Below are 19,341 nucleotides of genomic sequence, written 5' to 3' on the forward strand. Positions count from 1 at the left end.
AAAACAGTGTTTGGACCAAAGACTGAGAGGAAACTGGGAACCAATGGGGAAAGGTGGAGCATTAAAGAAATTTCCCTCATTCTTTTTTGCTGGCACAAGCACCATGGACCGGTCCTTCACTATTTCCAGAACAGCCCTGTGGGCTAGATCTAAACATCCTTGAGTTTGACACCCCCGAGCTATTGAGTTAAGAAAATTTTGATATTTGGCAAAAATGCAAAATTATATCATGTATATTTTTGTCAGTTGAATAATCTGGCTTTGTTAAACTGTGTTTCGAATATATCAGAATAGAAATCTGTGTTTAGGAGAAAATGAATAAATCAATATGTTTGCTGTTGAAATTTTTTATTTTATTTTATTGAAGAAGGCTTCAGGAAGAGAAAGAAAGACAAGTAATATCACAATTCAGACATTTTGCAGTCTTTTTAACGGTGATGTTTTCCATCTGAATTTTCTGATAAGATCATGACTAGCATGCATTTGGATTTGATAATTCCATTGCATTGTATCACATGAAAATATTATTATGGGTATAAGGTATCTGCTAGAACATATTTTATTTGCTTAACTTTTAATAAACAAATAAATGAGTGTTAGTGTTTTATCAAAGGGAAACAGAACAGATAGGTGTTGCCAGTGATCAGCAGAAAACTATCCAAATAAAGATTATTTGTATTGTAAGAAAAATAGTGGTTAGTGTGCATAATTGTTTTGGCTTCATTCAAATTTGTCTATACCGACAATTTATTTAATTGATTGCCTGCCATTAAACTTGCGATTTTTGTGCATCACTGAATCCATTTGTGCTTCAAACCTGCCACCTTTTGATTGACTTACTGAATATTTTTTGCATATCTTAAAACTATTGACAATTCTTATTTAATAAACATGCAAAAAAAATGTTAACCTTGTGGAAAATAGTAAAAATGGATTCTCTGTGCATAAATAATTAGTGGATGTGGAGCTTATTCTCCTTCTTAGCAGCTTTAATTCTCCTTCTTAGCAGCTTTAATGCAACATTGATGTTTTCAAGGAGCAGTAAACATGAACATTGTTAGCTTAATTATACTGTTTAGGGCAGTGGTGTCACACTCATGTTGTCACAGTAGCTTCCCATGATGTATCAGAACCTTTTTCCCCTTTGCTAAACTGGGCATGGGCGTGGCCAGCACATGACGCATCCTGCCCATGGGCTGGGAGTTTGACAGCCCTGGTCTATGCTATGTCAAATTTTTCAACTTTCAATTTCCAAACATTAGGGGTGCTCAAAAGTTATGACATGCCTTCGGGATTGTAAATATATTTTGGTTACTTTCATATAATTTAGATGTGCTTAGTAAGCAACTACATAAACATCATAGCTTTTTAACATTTTGTTTGTTTCATTTGATGTAGTCTTCACATGCAGAGGGCCTAATCACAGTCCATAGCAATTGGTCAAAGTAGAAGTGGCATTCTGTTTATACATATGCTACTAGGACAGGGCCCCACAACCCCTGGGCTGCGGCCCAATACTGAACTGAAGCTCATTTGGAACTGGGCTGTGCAAGTAGTAGGTGAGTGTGCACTCATAGTTCCATTGGCGAGATAGGCAGGCACTCTCACACACAGCAAATACCACCACTCGCACAAGTGGAACTGTGCATACACCTGCCACTCAAACAGAAGCATTTCTCCCCCCCAGCCCCCCCGTCGGTCCACAAACCCAAAAGGTTAGGGGCCACAGACCTTGGGTGCCCTGAACAATGAATAGTGAAACAGTGTTTATAAGCACAAAGGAAATGAGATTAAAAAGTATAGTGTAGAATAGATTCAGACAAAGCTTCACATCTAGCTATGAGAGTTAGTAGGAAGTGGCCTGAAATTAGAAAATAAGGGTGACAGAGCAAATCTTTAACTCTCTATCTACACCTTTTTTAATCTAACCAATTTAAAAGCCAGCAGACATGTTAAAACAGTTTAAAAACAAGTCAAGATCCCAATAACAATTTTTGTATATAGAAGAAAAAAATGTTGCATATACAAAAAAATAATTGGGATATACAAAGTGAAGTTTGGCCTATTATACTTTGCAGGAAGGATTGCTTTTTTCCAAACTGAATAAAACATAGTTTTTCTTATATGCCCCTCTCATCTGTTATATGTTACTTTTCCCATAACAATAGATTTTTGACGGGAGGATCCAAGATGGCAAGCATCACACCCATTTTCTGTGTGCTCCTAAAATTCTTTTTTTAAAAATTTTACCCTTATTTTACCTTTTGCATAATGAATATGTTAGTGTGTGATATTAGGCATTTTATAGAATGCCTAGAAAATCTATAGACGCTGAAAATGAGACATCAAAGTATGAAACACTTAATATGTCATACATTTCCAAGGCATTCTATGCAATGCCAAATGGCAAACTGGCAAAATATAAAACACTCCCTCTAAAATGGCATTCTAGTTTTCCTTGTTGCAACAAGTACCGTATTTTTCGCCCTATAAGATGCTCCGGAATATAAGACGCACCCAATTTTAAAGGAGGAAAATCTAGAAAAAAAAGATTATGAACCAAATACTATAGTAAAATATTTTATATCAACTGTATAAAGTTAACAGCAGTTTAAGAACAATTTTATGTCAACCATGTAACATATTAAGAACTATCTTTACTCTCATTAACAGTCAGAGCAAGAAACAGCAAGAAATCAAGAAATGAAAGAACTGTCAATATTACCAATATGTTCTTCATTTCCCCTCCCCCCTTATATTTCATTTGGTGCTCTCTTATCCAGCCATATTTCATCTAGTGGTCTCATACCCCCTCATATCTCATCTGGTGCTCTCTAACCCCCATATTTCATCTGGTGGTCTTGTAACCCCCTCATATGCATCTGGTTTGAGTGAATGCTGCTGGAAAGGAGATTGTAAAAACTCATGAATGAAACTCATTTAACAATGCTCTTGCTTAGCAACCAAAACTTTGGGCTCAATTGTGATCATAAGTTCTCTTCCTTTTCTTTCTTTCTTTCTTTCTTTCTTTCTTTCTTTCTTTCTTTCTTTCTTTCTTTCTTTTTCTTCCTTCCTTCCTTCCTTCCTTCTTCCTTTCTTTCTTGTGTCTCTCTCTCCCTCTTTCTTTCCTTCCTTCCTTCCTTCCTTCCTTCCTTTCTTTCCTTCCTTCCTTTCTTGTGTCTCTTTCTCTCCAACATTCTTTCTTTCTCTTTCTATCTTTGTCTCTCTCTCTCCCTTCCTTCCTTCCTTTCTCTCTTACTCTTTCTTTCTCACTCTCCCCCCTCACACACACATACGTACCTTCCAGTTGGCAAAAAAGTATGTTTTGCCAGCTGGGAGGCTGGCAAAGAAGCCTCGTTTTCCCTGCCGCCCGTGGCACTTCACTTGCTGCAACTCGGACAATGGGGAGGTGGGAGTAGCGCTGTCCGGGTTGCAGCAAGAAGAAGGATCGGCTGCGGGAGTCCGGCAGAGCAGCGTGCGGAGCCGCGCAGAGCCCCGGGGAGACGGGCTCCGCATGCTGCTCTGCCGGGCTGCCGATCCTCCGCTGACCCCTAAAGAAGAAGGATCGGCTGCGGGAGTCCGGCAGAGCAGCATGCGGAGCCGCGCGGAGCCCCAGGGAGACGGGCTCCGCACGCTGCTCTGCCGGACTCCCGCAGCCGATCCTTCTTCTTTAGGGGTCAGCGGAGGATCGGCAGCCCGGCAGAGCAGCGCGCAGAGCCCGTCTCCCCGGGGCTCCGCGTGGCTCCGCACGCTGCTCTGCCGGACTCCTGCAGCCGATCCTTCTTCTTTAGGGGTCAGCGGAGGATCGGCAGCCCGGCAGAGCAGCGCGCAGAGCCCGTCTCCCCGGGGCTCTGCACGCTGCTCTGCCAGACTCCCACAGCCGATCCTTCTTCTTGCTGGAAGGTACGTATGTGTGTGTGAGGGGGGGGAGTGAGAAAGAAAGAGTAAGAGAGAAAGGAAGGAAGGGAGAGAGAGAGACAAAGATAGAAAGAGAAAGAAAGAACGTTGGAGAGAGAGAGACACAAGAAGGATGGAGGGAAGGAAGGGAGGGAGGGAGGAAATAAGTGGGGGAGAGAGACAAGAAAGAAAAGGAAGGAAGGAAGAAAGAGGAAGAGAAAGGAAGGAAAGAAAGAAAGAGGGAGAGAGAGGCACAAGAGGGATTGAAGAAAGAAAGTGGGGGAGAGAGACACAAGAAAGAAAGAAGGAAGGAAGAAAGAAAGAGAAAGGAAGGAAAGAAAGAAAGAGGGAGAGAGAGAGCCCTGACCGCCAGTTCCTCCATACAAAGCCCGTTCCCCCCCCAAAAAAAGACCGTTTTCTTTTTTAAAAAACGCCTCTGCAGACGATCTTGAAAACCTGCGAGGTTGCTTTCGGAGGGGAAAGACAGGCAGCTGTGCAAAGGCTTGTTTTAAAGCTGCAGGCTCCAAGGCTGCAGGTGCCCAGGGAGGGCGGCAGGGGCAAATGCTGCCGCCTGCCCCCTCCCAAAGCAACATCGCAGGTTTTCAAGATAGTTCGGACAGGTGTTTTTTAAAAAGAAAACCCTGAAAAAGCCGCAAGATCTGGAGAGAGATCCGGCCAGCCCGAGAAGACATTTCTGAGAAGAGATCTCGCCATTTTTTGCATCGGGGCATGCTGCAAGGGGGGGGGGAGTGAAGACCTTTTCCAGCTGGCGCAAAGGACTTCCCCGGACTTGCACCACCTCCACCACCACCAATCCGGAAAAGGTCTTTGCTCCCTCTCTCTTGCAGCAAGCCCCGATGCAAAAAAATGCCAAGGACTTGCGAGTGAGTGACAGGGGCGGAGCTTCCGGGTTCATTGACCAACCGGCAGAAACCCACCACTGCCCAGGTGGCTACATTTGGCCTATAAGACGCACCCAGATTTTCACCCTCTTTTTTGGAGTAAAAAAGTGCGTCTTATAGGGCGAAAAATACGGTAGGTGGTATTTTTCTCTTGGTTTTTGTTTTTCAGTAATAAAGTCCTGTACTTTATTTTGAATTTCTTTCATTTTCTTATATGACTTTTCAATAAAGGCTTATATTTAGGTTTAGGCTTAAGGATAGAATTAGGTTTAGGGTTAGAATCCTAACCTTAACCCCAACCATAACTTTAAGCCTTTTCATAACTCTCTTTTAATAGTTTGATTAAATAGATCTTGTCATTCTGCATAACACCTCGATATTATATACAGTAGGACATGTTGCACCAATTCATCTTAACACTGACAATTTTTTTAATTTTTAAACACTTTGTGGAATAAGAAAAATAATGGAGAAAATAAAGTGACATAGAATCAATTCCAGAACAACTGTCACTTCAAAGCCAAAAATTTCCAACTATTTAGCTACAAAAATGGATTTATTTGTAATTATATTTATTAATAGTAATATCTGTGTGAGTTGACTGGGTGTGCTGGAGTGGGATTCACAAATATTACAACAATTTTCCATAATTTTTCAAACCAGAAATTTAATGATGAAACCTCTGGATTGTTCCAATATTGTCTTAAAGATAGCTTTGTTGGAACTAACATGAATTGATTAGTTGTCTTATTTTTAATACTTTGAGTTAGGCCACTAAATAATGACAGTAAACATATTTAAGGACTTTGACTGTGATTTCCTTTACCCATTCTATTGATCTTTCTAACTACTTATGACATAATCTTTGTACAACTTTACAGAACCACCATAAATGCCTGTAGGTGGCCCTTACTTTGCAACTCTTTCAGCATTTATGTGAATATTTTCTAGTATTTCTACCTATTTATAAAGGGCAGAATACTGCCTATGAATAGGTTTAAGCTACAGGTGTTAAACTCGTGGTGTCACATTGCCGTCACATGATGTTTTGTGATGTTTTTTACCTTTGTGAAATTGGGGAGGGCGTGGACTGCGTGTGATGCATCCAGCCCACGGGCCACCAATTTGACATCCCTGGTCTAGGCTTTTAAGGAATCTCCCCTGATTTTTGCTGATATTGATGATAACCTAGGGTTCTTCCAAAGTGCAGCCGATGGTTTGTCAGAAATAATATGACTTTTATCTACTTCTTTGAGAGATGTTGGTTAATCTTCAGCAAGTTTTAACAAAATATACTTTGGTTTTTAGAGATTTAGAGGACTTGAAGTACCATAAGATTTTCAAGGATTGTTAATGATCACAGTACTGCTATCTTACACATTATTTTTGTAACCAAAAGTCTCATTTTGATAAGTTGAAATCAATTAAGATTTATACATATCAGTTTCTGCTTTAAAATATATTCTGCAATTATTTTATCATTTATAAAATAATCCTTTAACCTAAATAGATTTTGACCCCTCTGTCTACTCATTTGTTTGGAAAATATTCATCATCCATAATTAACATTAATAGGCAAGGAGATGGAACTAATTTTCCCCAAATACTTTCAAATCTTCAGACAACACTTAATGTTTTAATATCTGTCACTTTCAAAAAGATATCAATTTTCCGGTGGTTTCAGTGGGAGGGACTACGACTGGGTTTGATACAGCCTGATTGGTCCAAAGACTGAGGGATTTTTCTTTAAGTGTCCTCCTTTCCCTCCTGGCTCCCAGTTCCCTCAGTCTTTGGTCCAAGCTAGTTTGGCTCCTGTGAGGTTGACTATTTAATTAATATACAATTGGAGATTTTAAAAACAGAATTATCTTGATCCTCTGCCTTAAAGCTGCGAGGTTCAATTGCACTCTCAGGAAATTCCTGAGGGTGGGGGCTCTTTAGGAGCGCCTTTCCAGCGGCGCCGAAAAAGAGCGAGGCTTGACTTGAGGCTTCAACCCCTTAGTCAGGGAAAGCCTCAGATCGCCGTTTAACGCTTCTAAATCTCTCCGGCGGTTGGGAGCTTGCAAATCGGCTCTTATCAAGCCGATCAGCTCGCCGCTACTTCAAAGAACTGCCGCGCGGCTTGCCGCGGCTTCAAAGAGCTTCCCGGGTTTTTTCCGGAGCGAAAGAAAAAGAAAAAAAGAGGTCAGTTTAAGCGCTGCTCGCAGCCAGCGAGCCAGCTGAAGATCTCCCAGGCTGCGTTTAAGCTCGTAGCGAGGCTAATCCCCTCAGAGCTTTTTCCATCGAGCCGGGCAGCTTAACTTCTTCACCCACGAGGCGCGGCGGCCATTTTGGTGCGACCTCGTGGGCGGCGGCCTCATTCCCGCGTGCAGCTATCTGAACAAGCAGGCCTGCAGGACAAGGGAAAGGCACGCTGAGCCTCGTGAGTGGCTGCAACGAGGTTTTCTTGACCTGAGACCGAAGCACAACTCTACTGGACACGTGAGTGAGGCATGGCTTCCACTATTTCTGATACACAGGCCAGCGAAGGGGTGGAGGAGAGCCAGGGCAGGCTTAGGCCCAGAACAGCAGGCCCCAAGCCTTCTGCAGAGCAACGTCCTTCCAGAGCAACTGCCAGGAACGAGTCCAGAAGACAAAGGGCCCTGGAAAAACAGGTGGCCAGGGCTGAAAAGCGAGCACTGGCTTCTAGGCATGACTCCCCTATCAGATCTAGATCTCCTATGGGGGCACGGTCTCAGGCCTCAGATTCTCCTACCAGGGGCTACAGTCCTTCATCCCCTTCAGTCTCCCCAGCCAGGCCCAGGAGGGAAGTGACCTCTCCCTCCCCATCCATTTCCCCCAGAAGAAGAATGGAGGATCCAAGAGAAGGGGGATCTGGAGACTATTTACCTCCAGCTCAGTTGGCTCCACAGGATCCCTCCCGTGGTCCTTCAGAGGAGGATCTGGAGGAGTTAGAGAACTTGCCTCCCAATATTAAAAGACTTATTTCTACTGCAATTTATAAGGGCATTTCCTCAGGCCTGGCTCACAGGGATCCTCCCCAGGGTAGGCCTCACCCTGTGACTGCTACCAGTAGCAGACCTCAGATTGCTGATAGAAGTCTGGAGAGGTCTAGGGCAGCTTCCCCTTCTGTGGTCAGCGAGGGCTCCTTTTTGGGGGAACCTGCGCATGTTACTCTAGGATTTTCTGAAGATGAGGAGGACACTCCAGAAACACCAGGCTTTCCAGGTCTTTTCCCTCCTCTGGCATTTAAACCTATGCTGCGCAAAGCAAAGAAGACCACTCAAATTGGCACGGGGCCCCCTCCGGCTTACCAGCGTAAGGACCCCAATCTGGCCATGTTTATCCATCCCCACACTGAGAAGGAAGAGGTACCTGCCCCTCCCCTTTTTCTGGAAGTAGTTCAGGATCAGTGGGCTAAGCCTTCTTCTCTTCCTAATCCCAGCAGTAGCGACAAAAGCTACTACAATATGGAGAAGGCCTTCACACAGGCTCTTCAACTGCCCACAGTAGATGCCCCAGTGGCCTTGTTGGCCAACGCTTCCTCCGTAGTCACGGGTGATGTGGCCGATAAATTAAAACCGGAGGATAAGCAAGCGGAACTTGCCCTACTCAAAAACTTTAATGCTTCGGCATGGGCTATTAAGGCAGCCGCAGCAGCTTCTTATTTTAATCGTACATCAGTCATGTGGCTTAGGCAACTGCAAGACCGCATTCCTCTAGAAGACGAGCGCCTTCATCAGGGCATTGCCAAAATCATTTCAGCCGCCCAGTTCTCGGCGGACGCCACCCTTGACTCCATTAAATTTGCGTCCAGAGCCCTAGCCACCTCTGTGACTACGCGGAGGCTTTTATGGCTCCGAAATTGGCAAATGGACAATAAGTCCAAATGGAGTCTGGCGGGGGCACCATTCACAGGCCCCAACCTTTTCGGATCCTCGCTGGATCCTATCCTTGTCGAGAACAAGGACAAGAAAAAGGTCCTTCCTTCCAACACAAAAAAGGCAGATAACCGCCCTTCAACCTTCCGTAGGTCATCCTCCTATAGGGCTTCAGATCAGGATTTCCGTCAAAACAGATTCACTCCCTACAGGTATGATAGGCAGTATCAACGGAATTATTACCAGGATAGGAACAGGTATCAGAATCAATCCAAACGGCCCTTTCGCGGAGGGGGCGGCCGTCCCTTCCGCAGGGGCAAATGACTCAAATCCGAGTCTGCCCATAGGCAGCCACCTGGCGTCCTTCGCGGACCAGTGGGATCGGATCACCTCAGATGCCTGGGTCAGGTCGACAGTCAGGGAAGGACTCCGGCTGGAGTTCCTGGTCCCTCCCCCGACGCTCTTCAGAACCTTCCCCCTCCCCAGGGATCCGGAGAGACGACGCCTCACGCTTCTCGCAATTCAGCACCTGATCGAAATTCGGGCTGTCGAACCGGTTCCTCAGGGGGAGCGGGGTCAAGGTGTGTACTCCAACCTATTCGTGGTCCCGAAGAGCTCCGGGGGATGGAGAGCGATCTTAGACTTGAAGCGCCTCAACTCTTACCTAGTATACCGGCGCTTCAAGATGTCTTCGCTCAAGTCAATCCTCCTCGGCATCAGACGAGGAGATTTCATGGCATCCATAGATTTAACCGAAGCATACTTACATATCCCAATTCGGCCATCCTATCGAAAGTTTCTCCGATTCTCACACGGGGGGCAGCACTTCCAGTACAGGGCCCTCCCCTTCGGGTTAGCATCAGCTCCCCGCACCTTCACGAAGGTCCTGGCAGCAATGGCGGCTCACCTTCGCTCGAGACCGGTGAGACTCCATTGCTACCTCGACGACGTTCTCGTCCTCGCCCAGTCCCAGTCTCAAGCAGCGAGGGATGTACAGGTCACCATTCAATTCCTTGAAGACCTAGGTTTTTCCATAAACTTTCCCAAGAGCCACCTGTCTCCTTCAACAACTATCCTTCACTTAGGCACAGTAATAGACTCAAGGGCGGGTCTGGTCCGACTCTCTCCAGACCGGCTTTCAAGCCTTCAGAAACTCGCCCGCCTCGTTCACTCAAGACGGTCCGTTTCCATCTTGACCCTGGCACAACTGTTAGGCAAGATGGTATCCTGCATCGGAATCGTTCCGTGGGCCCGCCTCCATTCCAGAACACTGCAGTGGACTCTAATCCCATTCCAGAGACAATTGCTCAGCAACTCTCCGCGGCCCATTCGGATTCCGCCGGATCTCCGGTGGTCTCTGAAGTGGTGGTTGAAACCAACCTTGAATCGCGGGGCCGAGTTCTGGGAACCGGACAGAGTTACCATAACAACAGACGCGAGCCTGTTCGGCTGGGGGGCGGTGATGGAGTCCAGCCTGGCACAGGGACGTTGGTCCAAATCCGACCTGTGCCACAACATCAATTGGCTGGAACTCAAGGCGGCTCGCCTGGCCCTTCTTCATTTCCGGGACCATATTCACAACCGTCACGTCCTTCTCTTGACGGACAATGTGGCAGCGAAAGCACACATAAATCATCAAGGGGGGACACACTCCAAAAGTCTATGGCTGGAGGCACGAAAGCTGGGCAGGTGGGCGGAGAAGAATCTGGCCTCGATCATCTCAGAACACATCTCGGGCATTGCCAACCACCAGGCGGACTGGCTGAGTCGAGCGACCATGGATCACGGCGAGTGGCAGCTCGACCCGACCATATTTCACAAGATATGCCACCGATTCGGGACCCCTCTGGTGGACCTTTTTGCCAGTCCGAGCAACGCTCAGCTCCCACGCTTTTTTACCCGCTTCCCAGCTCGACATGCGGAGAACACGGACGCTCTGTGGTGCCCGTGGCCTCCCAGCCTCCTTTATGCCTTTCCTCCCATTCCCTTGATTCAGGGCACTCTGAGGAAAATTGTTTTGGAGAGGGCCCTAGTCATTCTGATAGCCCCGTTTTGGCCAAGACGCCCATGGTTCGCGGACCTTATCCAACTGTCCGTAGCTCCCCATTGGAGGATTCCACAGGGGGAGGTAACCTTATTCCAAGGGGTTCTTTGCCATCCGGAGCCCCAGTGGCTCCAGCTGACCGCTTGGCTATTGAGCGGAGCCTCCTAAGGGGCGTTAATCTTTCAGCCAAGGTAATATCTACCATCGAAGCATCTAGACGCCCCTCGACCATGCGTATTTACAACTCAACGTGGTCGGCCTTTGCTACCTGGTGTGGGAGGTTTAGCATTGACCCGACCTCGGCCTCAGTCGCGGAGGTCCTGGAATTCCTACAACACGGGCTAGATCGCGGGCTGTCCCACAATACGTTAAAGAGGCAGACAGCGGCCCTGGCTTCCATTCTTTCGGGGGTGGGGACTGGTTCTCTGACTCAGTCAGCGTTGGTAAAGAGGTTCCTCAAGGGCGCTGCTAATCTATGTCCCCCCCCGGTACATAGGTTCCCCACCTGGGACTTGGCGCTAGTCCTTAGGGCAATGACTGGGGCCCCCTTCGAGCCCCTGAGGACAGTACATCTCAGATTCCTTACCTTAAAGGTAGTTTTTCTAGTGGCCGTTACTTCGGCCAGACGCATTTCCGAACTGGGCGCCTTGTCATCCAAGGAGGACTTGTGTCAGTTTCACCAAGATAGGGTCGTCCTCAGACTGGACCCGGTATTCCTGCCAAAAGTCAATTCCGTGTTCCATCGATCTCAAGAGATCATATTACCTAATTTTTGTCCGGCTCCTGTCCACGAGAGGGAGGTCAGTTGGCATCGTTTGGATGTCAGGAGGGCTCTACGCATTTATCTCAGGCGCACCTCCTCTTTTAGACGGTCGGAAGCTTTATTTCTGTCCTTCCTACCAGGGACCCTGGGGGCTAGGGTATCCTCTGCCACCATTGGCAGGTGGGTCCGGCAGGCAATTTCGGAAGCATACCAGGCCTCGCACCTGACACCCCCTCAGGGTATAACGGCACACTCTACTAGGAGCGCGGCCATCACTGCCGCCTGGGCGACTAGGGCTCCACTGGAGGATATTTGTAGGGCGGCCACCTGGGCCTCACCCTCTCCCTTTGTCAGGCACTATCGCCTCGATCATTTCGCCTCGGGGGATGCGGCCTTCGGCCGTAGAGTGCTCCAACAAGTGGCGACCCCCCCTCCCACGTTGAGTTCTACCCACCCTGGGACGTAGCTTGGGTATGTCCCAGTCGTAGTCCCTCCCACCGAAACCACCGGAAAAAGAGCGTTGGTCCTTACCTGAACGCTTATTTTCGGTGGTAAAGGTGGGAGGGACTACTTTCCCGCCCAAAGTATAGAGGGGTCGGGGTGGTCGTTAATTATGGTTTATAGCTATTGCTGTTGTGTTCTGTGTATTGTTTTCCACGGTTATTGCCTTACATATGAATATCAGCTTTTCCATGCAACCTCGGGAACTGGGAGCCAGGAGGGAAAGGAGGACACTTAAAGAAAAATCCCTCAGTCTTTGGACCAATCAGGCTGTATCAAACCCAGTCGTAGTCCCTCCCACCTTTACCACCGAAAATAAGCGTTCAGGTAAGGACCAACGCTCTTTCTGTTCTTTGATTTGTCTGTCTACATTTCTGCTAAATTCCTCTGTGTTGAGGTAGTCTAAGTTGAAATGATGTAAAATATAAATATTTGGGAAGTCCTATCCCCATTTGGGTGATTTTAAAAATAATAGGTTTTTTATTATTTTCAATCTACTTTTGTTGAATAATTTTTTTATAAGCATTTGCTGCCAAGCATTCATGGTCTTAGAATTCAAAGATATTTTCCAGAGTGGGTTTGCAGGATGGTCCAGTGATGGTATTATCACAGCCAATTGGCCTCGAGACTGGATTGAAGCTGAAGCCACGCCTCTGGGCTCCTCTCCTCTGACTCCAGTTTCAATCCAGCCTGGCGAAAGAGAGGTTGAAATTTATTGACACCTGATCTGATTTACCTTTTCTGGACCATCCTCTACTCAGCTTGCTTCCTATCTCAAGGTGACCCTACCTTCACCTCCCAGTAAGTCCCTGCCGATAGCTGTGGTTTTTCCAGATACCCGACGGTTTAAATCTCAAAGCTTGGTGGCTCCGGTGGCTGGGTCGCTGTTCCGGTGGCCATTTTAGCCGGCGACCACGTGGAGCTTTGAGTAGCCAGATCGGCACCGGTGGGGGCTAAAGGGCTCTGGTTTCCAGCCCATCAACCCCAGAAGCCCTAGAACAGATTGTGCCTCGCTGCTGCAGGATTAAAAGAGGACGCAGAAGAGCGCGAAGGCTGCGGAAGCCCCAGGAGTGGCAGAAGCAGCTGGGAAGGCGCACGATGGCAGCATACTCCCTAAGAAGCCGCAGCAACCCTGATATTCACCCTTGTGGCATTTAAAGGATCAGGGCATGTGGCGAAAGGAGTGAGGACCTATATCCTTCTGGCTGCGGAGGTGGAGGTGAGAAGCGAATCACAGGAAGCACGAGGAGTGGTCGTGAGTAGCTGCATAATGGTGGATAGATCCCCTTCCCCCCATGTCCCCTGGGAAGGGGACTTCCTTCAGACAGTATCCCACTGCTTCTTCCAGGAGGCTTAAAGCCTTGGTTGACACTCGCCCTTCCCGTGCCAGCCAAAGAGATGAAGCTATGAGGCACAGGACTTTAGTAAGAACCTTTTCCAGGACAGAGAGGTTGAGGGCTCTGCAGGGTAGGATCAGTCCCTCCCCTTCAGGTCCAGGTCACCCTTAGGAAGTCTTTCTAGGCAGAATTCTCCCCCTAGGTCACCAGATTCCTTGAGGGAGTGCAGTGGGAGGACTGCCCATTCCCCCCCTTTCCATGGAGGATCTTGACCAGGTAGATAATCAGGCTGAGTTTCTCTCTCAAGAGACACAGCGGGGAGGTAGAGACCCATCCAGGCCTTCCCTGGCACCTATCCCCAGCCATGGTTAGGTGCCAGTGGGACCCCAGCTGGGATTCCTTAGATATGGAGGATCTGCCTGTTGGCCTCCAGAATCTCATTGAAAGAGCCATTGCCTCAGGTGTGGCTGCAGGCATGCAGCGCCAGGTGCCTTGGCCTGTACCTCAGGGTGAGGTCATGGTCCCCAGTTCTTCATCATCCCAGCCACAGGTCCCGACCCTGCCAGTCTGTCCCCCTGGGTCTCCTTCTTTGGCGAGCGAGGGGTCAGTCTTGGGGGACAAGGCACAGCGAGACCCAGATCTCTCTGAGGATGAGAAGAATCTGGAGCCTGACCCCCCCCCCAGCCTTCACGGGGTTGTTCCCTCCTACCCTATTCCAGTCTCTCCTACGCAAAGCGTGTGCCACAGCACAGCTGGGGGGCAGGTGACAAAAGAAGGAGAGCCGGTGAAGAAACTCCAGGGCTCGGTCTACTCTGAGTCAAAAACTGTTAAGGAGGAGATCCTGGCCCCCGATTTATTCCTTGAAGTAGTTAGGAGGCAGTGGGAGACACCCGGGGTTTCCCCTACTCCAGGCAATAATGACAGACGGTTCTATAACATCGAACCAGATTTTTCCCTAGCATTGCAGATGCCCTCTGTGGATCCGCCTGGGGTGGCCTTCGCTGCCCCAGCCTCGCTGGTACCCAAGGATATGGCAGACAACCTGAAAGCAGAGGAGAGGAAGGCGGAGATGATCCTCAGGAAGACCTTCCAGTTGTCTGCTTGGGCCATTAAAGCGGCGGCCTCTACGTCGTTCTTCTGTTGTATGGCCATCCTTTGGATGGAGCAGATCCAGATGCGCATTCCACCGGAGGACGTCCGTCTACACCAGGACCTAAACAAATTAGTGGCAGTTTCTCAGTTTACGGCTGATGCAACCTTAAATCCTATGAAGTTTTCTTCCAGGGCTATGGCATCGTCTGTCGTGTCTCGTTGCCTCCTGTGGCTCTGGGGATGACAGGAGGACAACAAGGCAAAGTGGCAGCTGGCCTCATCAGCCTATACAGGAAGCTCCCTTTTTGGAGCTTCCCTTGACCCAATCCTGGTGGAGGACAAGAACAAGAAAAAGGTGCTACCGTCATCAACCAAGAAGGTGGAACAGAAGACCACGCCCTACTACTGCAGGTCTGCACAGTGACCACAGGAGCAGCAAACACACCAGAGCAGGTATCCTCCCGGCAGGTTGGATAGGCTACCCAACAGGGGATTCAATTGGGACAGATCCTGCTTCCAGCCCCAGAACAAATGGTCCTTTCGGGGGGGTCGCCCCTTCTGCCGGGGCAAGTAGGTCTCCTATGACCCCACCCATTGGTGGCACCTGGCTCTGTTCTCAGATGCCTGGGCGGAGATTTCCACGGATGCCTGGGTCCTCAGTACGCTCAACTGCCACGGTTCTCTCGGTTCCCAGATCCATGGACAGGGTCAATGCCCTTCGCTTCAGGTGGCCGGTCGGGCTGCTCTACGCTCCCCCCCGCCTCTCCTTCCCGGGGTCATCCAGAAAGCAGTCAGAGAGCAGGCAGAGGTAATCCTAGTGGCCCCTTACTGGCCCAGGAGGGCTTGGTTCACGGACCTGCTGAACCTGTCAGCAGGCAGACCGTGGAGGATTCCCCAGGGGGAGGTGAGATTACTACAGGGGAAGTTGATCCACCCAGATCCACAGTGGCTCCAACTGGCCATGTGTAGATTGAGCGGTAGCGCCTGAGAGGCGCCCTCCTGTCACAGAAAGTGATCAGAACCATCGAGGCTTCCCGCAGACAGTCAACCAACTGGATTTACGATGCCACCTGGTTGACATTTGTTTCCTGGTGTCAGGCCGCCCACGTGACCCCTTCCAGGGCCTTGGTCCCTCAGGTGTTTGATTTCCTCCAGCAGGGTCTGGACAAGGGACTGTTGTTAAGTAATTAAGCTCCCCGTTGGGAGAACGAGTATGCAGAGAAGCGTAATGAGAGTGATATGGAATAACATGCACAAACCAGCATACAGAGACACTGAATAGTATAAAAATATAGTAGTTTACTATGTAGAAATATAGAGGTATTCAGAGTCCGGTTAACAGTCCAAGTCATACACAGTTCAGTAATTCAGTTATCAAAGTCTCAGTTTAACACACAAAGTAGATAACAGTTGCAAACCACAATACCTCAGTATACACCAACCAGCTTCTAATAAAACAGAGAGAGAGAGATCTAACAACCACTCTTATGGCTGCTTGAGGTAATTAACCAATTAATCTATTAAGCATTTAAAGTAACAGTAACATAATCATAGCTTAATATACATTGCCAAGCCAAGCCTAGGGTTACATCCCTAACAACTTTCCCTAGCTACTGTTAGGAGACAGTTAGCAGCTCTAGCCACGGTGATTCCTGGGGAGGGCCCCACTCCGCTGCCTCATTTGCCTTTAGTGAAGAAGTTCCTCAAGGGGGAGGCCCACCTTCGTCCACCGCCAGTCCATAGGTTTCCTACATGGCATCTTCCCACGGTGCTACAGGCCCTTATGGCCGAGCCTTTTGAACCGCTCCAGATGGTCAGACGGAAGCTACTCACTTGTAAGGTTGTGTTCCTGGTGGCTATCACCTCGGCTAGGTGAGTATCGGACCTGGGAGCCCTTTCCTCCAGGGAGGATCTATGCAGGTTTCACAACAACCAGGTAGTGCTTCACCTTGACCCGGCATTCCTGCCCAAGGTGAACACGGTCTTCCACTATGCCCAGGAGGTGGTTCTCCCAGACTTCTGCCCAGATCCAGTCAGGGAGCAGGAGCAAAGGTGGCACCGCCTAGATGTAAGAAGGGCCTTACGGATCTACTTAAGATGGACGGTGGAGTTCCGGAGTTCTGAGGCTCTGTTTGTATCATTCCAACCCTCGTCGCTAGGGAAGAGGGTTTCCCCATCCACCATTAGTCGGTGGATTCGTCTGGCCATTGCTCTCACCTACGAGGCGCAAAACTTGCCGGTTCCAGCTGGAATCATGGCACACACCACCAGGAGTGCAGCCACCTCGGCAGCCTGGCCTCCCAGGCCCTTATAGAAGACATCTGCAGAGCAGCTACGTGGGCCTCCTCGTCGCCCTTTATGTAACACTACAGGTTGGATGCTTTCACATCCTCTGACGCGGCATTCAGCTGCAGGGTCCTGCATCAGGTCCTGTCGGATCAGTAAGGGCCCACTCTATGGGACGGAAACTTGGGTATGTCCCATCAGTGGACCACCCTGCAAACCCACTCTGGAAAATGACAGTTGGTCTTATCTGAACTGTTATTTTAAGAGGTGTTTGCAGGATGCGCCAGTTCCCATCCTAGGTTAGATAGACAGTATTGGGGGGTGGAGGTGTCTCCTTTGTGACTTGTTTTTAGGATCTCGGGAGTGCACACTGCATTGAAACTGCAATCAGAGGAGAGGAGCCCAGAGGCGTCCTCGAGGCCAATTGGCTGTGATAATACCATCACTGGCCCATCCTGCAAACACCGCTTAAAATAACAGTTCAGATAAGACCAACTGTCATTCTAAGATATTTTGTAACTAATGTGATCACTTTGGAAATACTGATAATTTTGGGGCAGCTTATTTCCACAAAAAGATCATTTACTAGATTTTTAAAAATTGCTTTTAGTAAAAGATTATAATTTATTTATTTATTTGTTTTATAAAATTTATATGCTACCCTTTTCTCTGTCAAGCAAATCTGGGACTAATTTAGCATACCAAATATGAATGTTGGAATACTAATTCCTAGGTATCTTACTGACTTACTGAAAATAAGATTTTTATGTTGCGTTGCTTCTTAATTTCTTTATGAATCTTAGAACCTATATCTGGTTAAAAACTTGCTAAAAAATAACAATTATTTTGCTGGGTAAAACCAGTAGTGGAAATTTTAAGTAGTTCGGAGAACCGGTAAATGCCACCTCTGACTGGTCCTGCCCCCATCTATTCTCTGCCTCCCAAGTCCCAGCTGAGATGGGAGGAAATGGGAATTTTGTGGTAACCTTCCCTTGGAGTAAGGAAGGAATGGATATTTTACAGTATCCTTCCCCTGCCATGCCCACCAAGCCACACTATGCCCACCATGCCATGCCCACAGAACTGGTGGTAAAAAAATTGAATCCCACCACTGCCTGCCACCCTGTCCCTTCCCTGTCTCCTACCTCTGCCATTTTCCCCATGGCCAATGGTGGACCATCCCTATCAATGTAGCTTCCTGCTCTGTAGATAATTTGTACAGGTGACAAAGGGTATCCCTGTCTTGCAAAGGATATCCCTGTCTTGTTCCTATATTGATGTGGAATGTTTCTGACTCAACATTTTTAGCATTTACACTATTATAGTTTAAAGATAAATGCAAAATGTATGACCTAAATTATATTTATTTAACTTTTTTTTCTTAGGAAAGACTATTCTAATTGAATAAAGGGTTTGTATTATACATTGGGAGGAAAAACAGAGATGACCTGTATTTTTTGGTTGTATTTAATAAAATTTAACACTTTTCTAAAATATCTGATTAGCCATTCCGGTCTAAGTTAATACATTATTTTATTAATCATTGGGTCTCAATGATTAATTTAAATCTTAATTTAGTAATGAGATTGTTCTTTAATTAGGTGTCTCTGTTGGATATCTGTTTGGTTTTAGCATGGGCATAATTTTTTAATTCTGCCATATATCAACTCTTTGACATCTTTAAGATTAAAAAAGCATAATAGTCTCCCTTTCAGACGTGTCTGACTCTAGGACAGGGTGCTTACCTCCGTTTCTTGGCTAACGGAACCAGTATTGCCCAAAGTCCATTTCCATGGTCATGTGGCCAGCATGGCTATATACCAAACAGCGCATGGAATGCTGTTAACCTTCCCAAGATAGTGGTACCTATTAATCTATTCACATTTGCATGCTTTCAAACTGCTAGGTGGGCAGGACCTTGGTCAAGGAACGAAAGCTTGCCCTATTGCATGGAGCTTGGGTCTCAAACCTGAGCTGTTGGCTGTCCAGCAGATAAACTCATTCTTTAAGATTAGCAATATATAATTTACATAAACAAAGAATTTATGTTTGTCTTTAAATATTATATACAAAGAACAAGAGAATCAGATCCTAGTGAATTTATTAACCTTCAAGTTGTTTATGGGATTGTATATTTATGATGGGTAGATATCTCAATTCAGTGACCTCCTCTGTTCTAAGGAAATAGGATTTAGTGTTATATCCTTAAGATAGTGTCCTTAAGATCCTTAAGATATATTCTTAACAGAGCCAGTTTGGTCTAGGTAGGTAAGGCACCAGTCAAGATATCTGGAGATTTTGAATCCTTAGACATGAAAGAAAGCTGGGTGATTTTGGGCCAGTCACTCTTTCTCAACATAGCCCAACCCTCAGGTTTGTTATTGTGAGGAAAATAGGAAGAGGAAGAACTATTATGAATTATTTATAAAAATAATACATGTGGAATAATAATAATACATAAAATAGTAATCTATTTCTTTTGATTCTAAGTTATATGATTTATTCAGTGCTAATAATAGGATCTCATAATGTATTTACTTTCTTTAATGTTGTAAATGGTTTGCTCTTATTTAATAATAGAACACATTTTTACTTCTTCATAGTTTCTTTTAAGCACTGAAAAGAATCTAATTTGGAA

The 19,341-nt window shown here is 47.0% G+C and overlaps 1 protein-coding gene across 2 annotated transcripts in view; it reads left to right on the top strand.

Moving 5' to 3' along the window:
* The window catches only part of PRR16 (proline rich 16), a 133,499-nt gene that overhangs the window by 25,657 nt on the left and 88,501 nt on the right, over nt 1–19,341 (top strand). The gene's annotated exons all lie outside the window — the stretch shown is intronic.

This window comes from Natrix helvetica, assembly GCF_964273705.1.
Source record: "Natrix helvetica genome assembly, chromosome: 2".
In the NCBI taxonomy this organism is placed as follows: Eukaryota; Metazoa; Chordata; class Lepidosauria; order Squamata; family Natricidae; genus Natrix; species Natrix helvetica.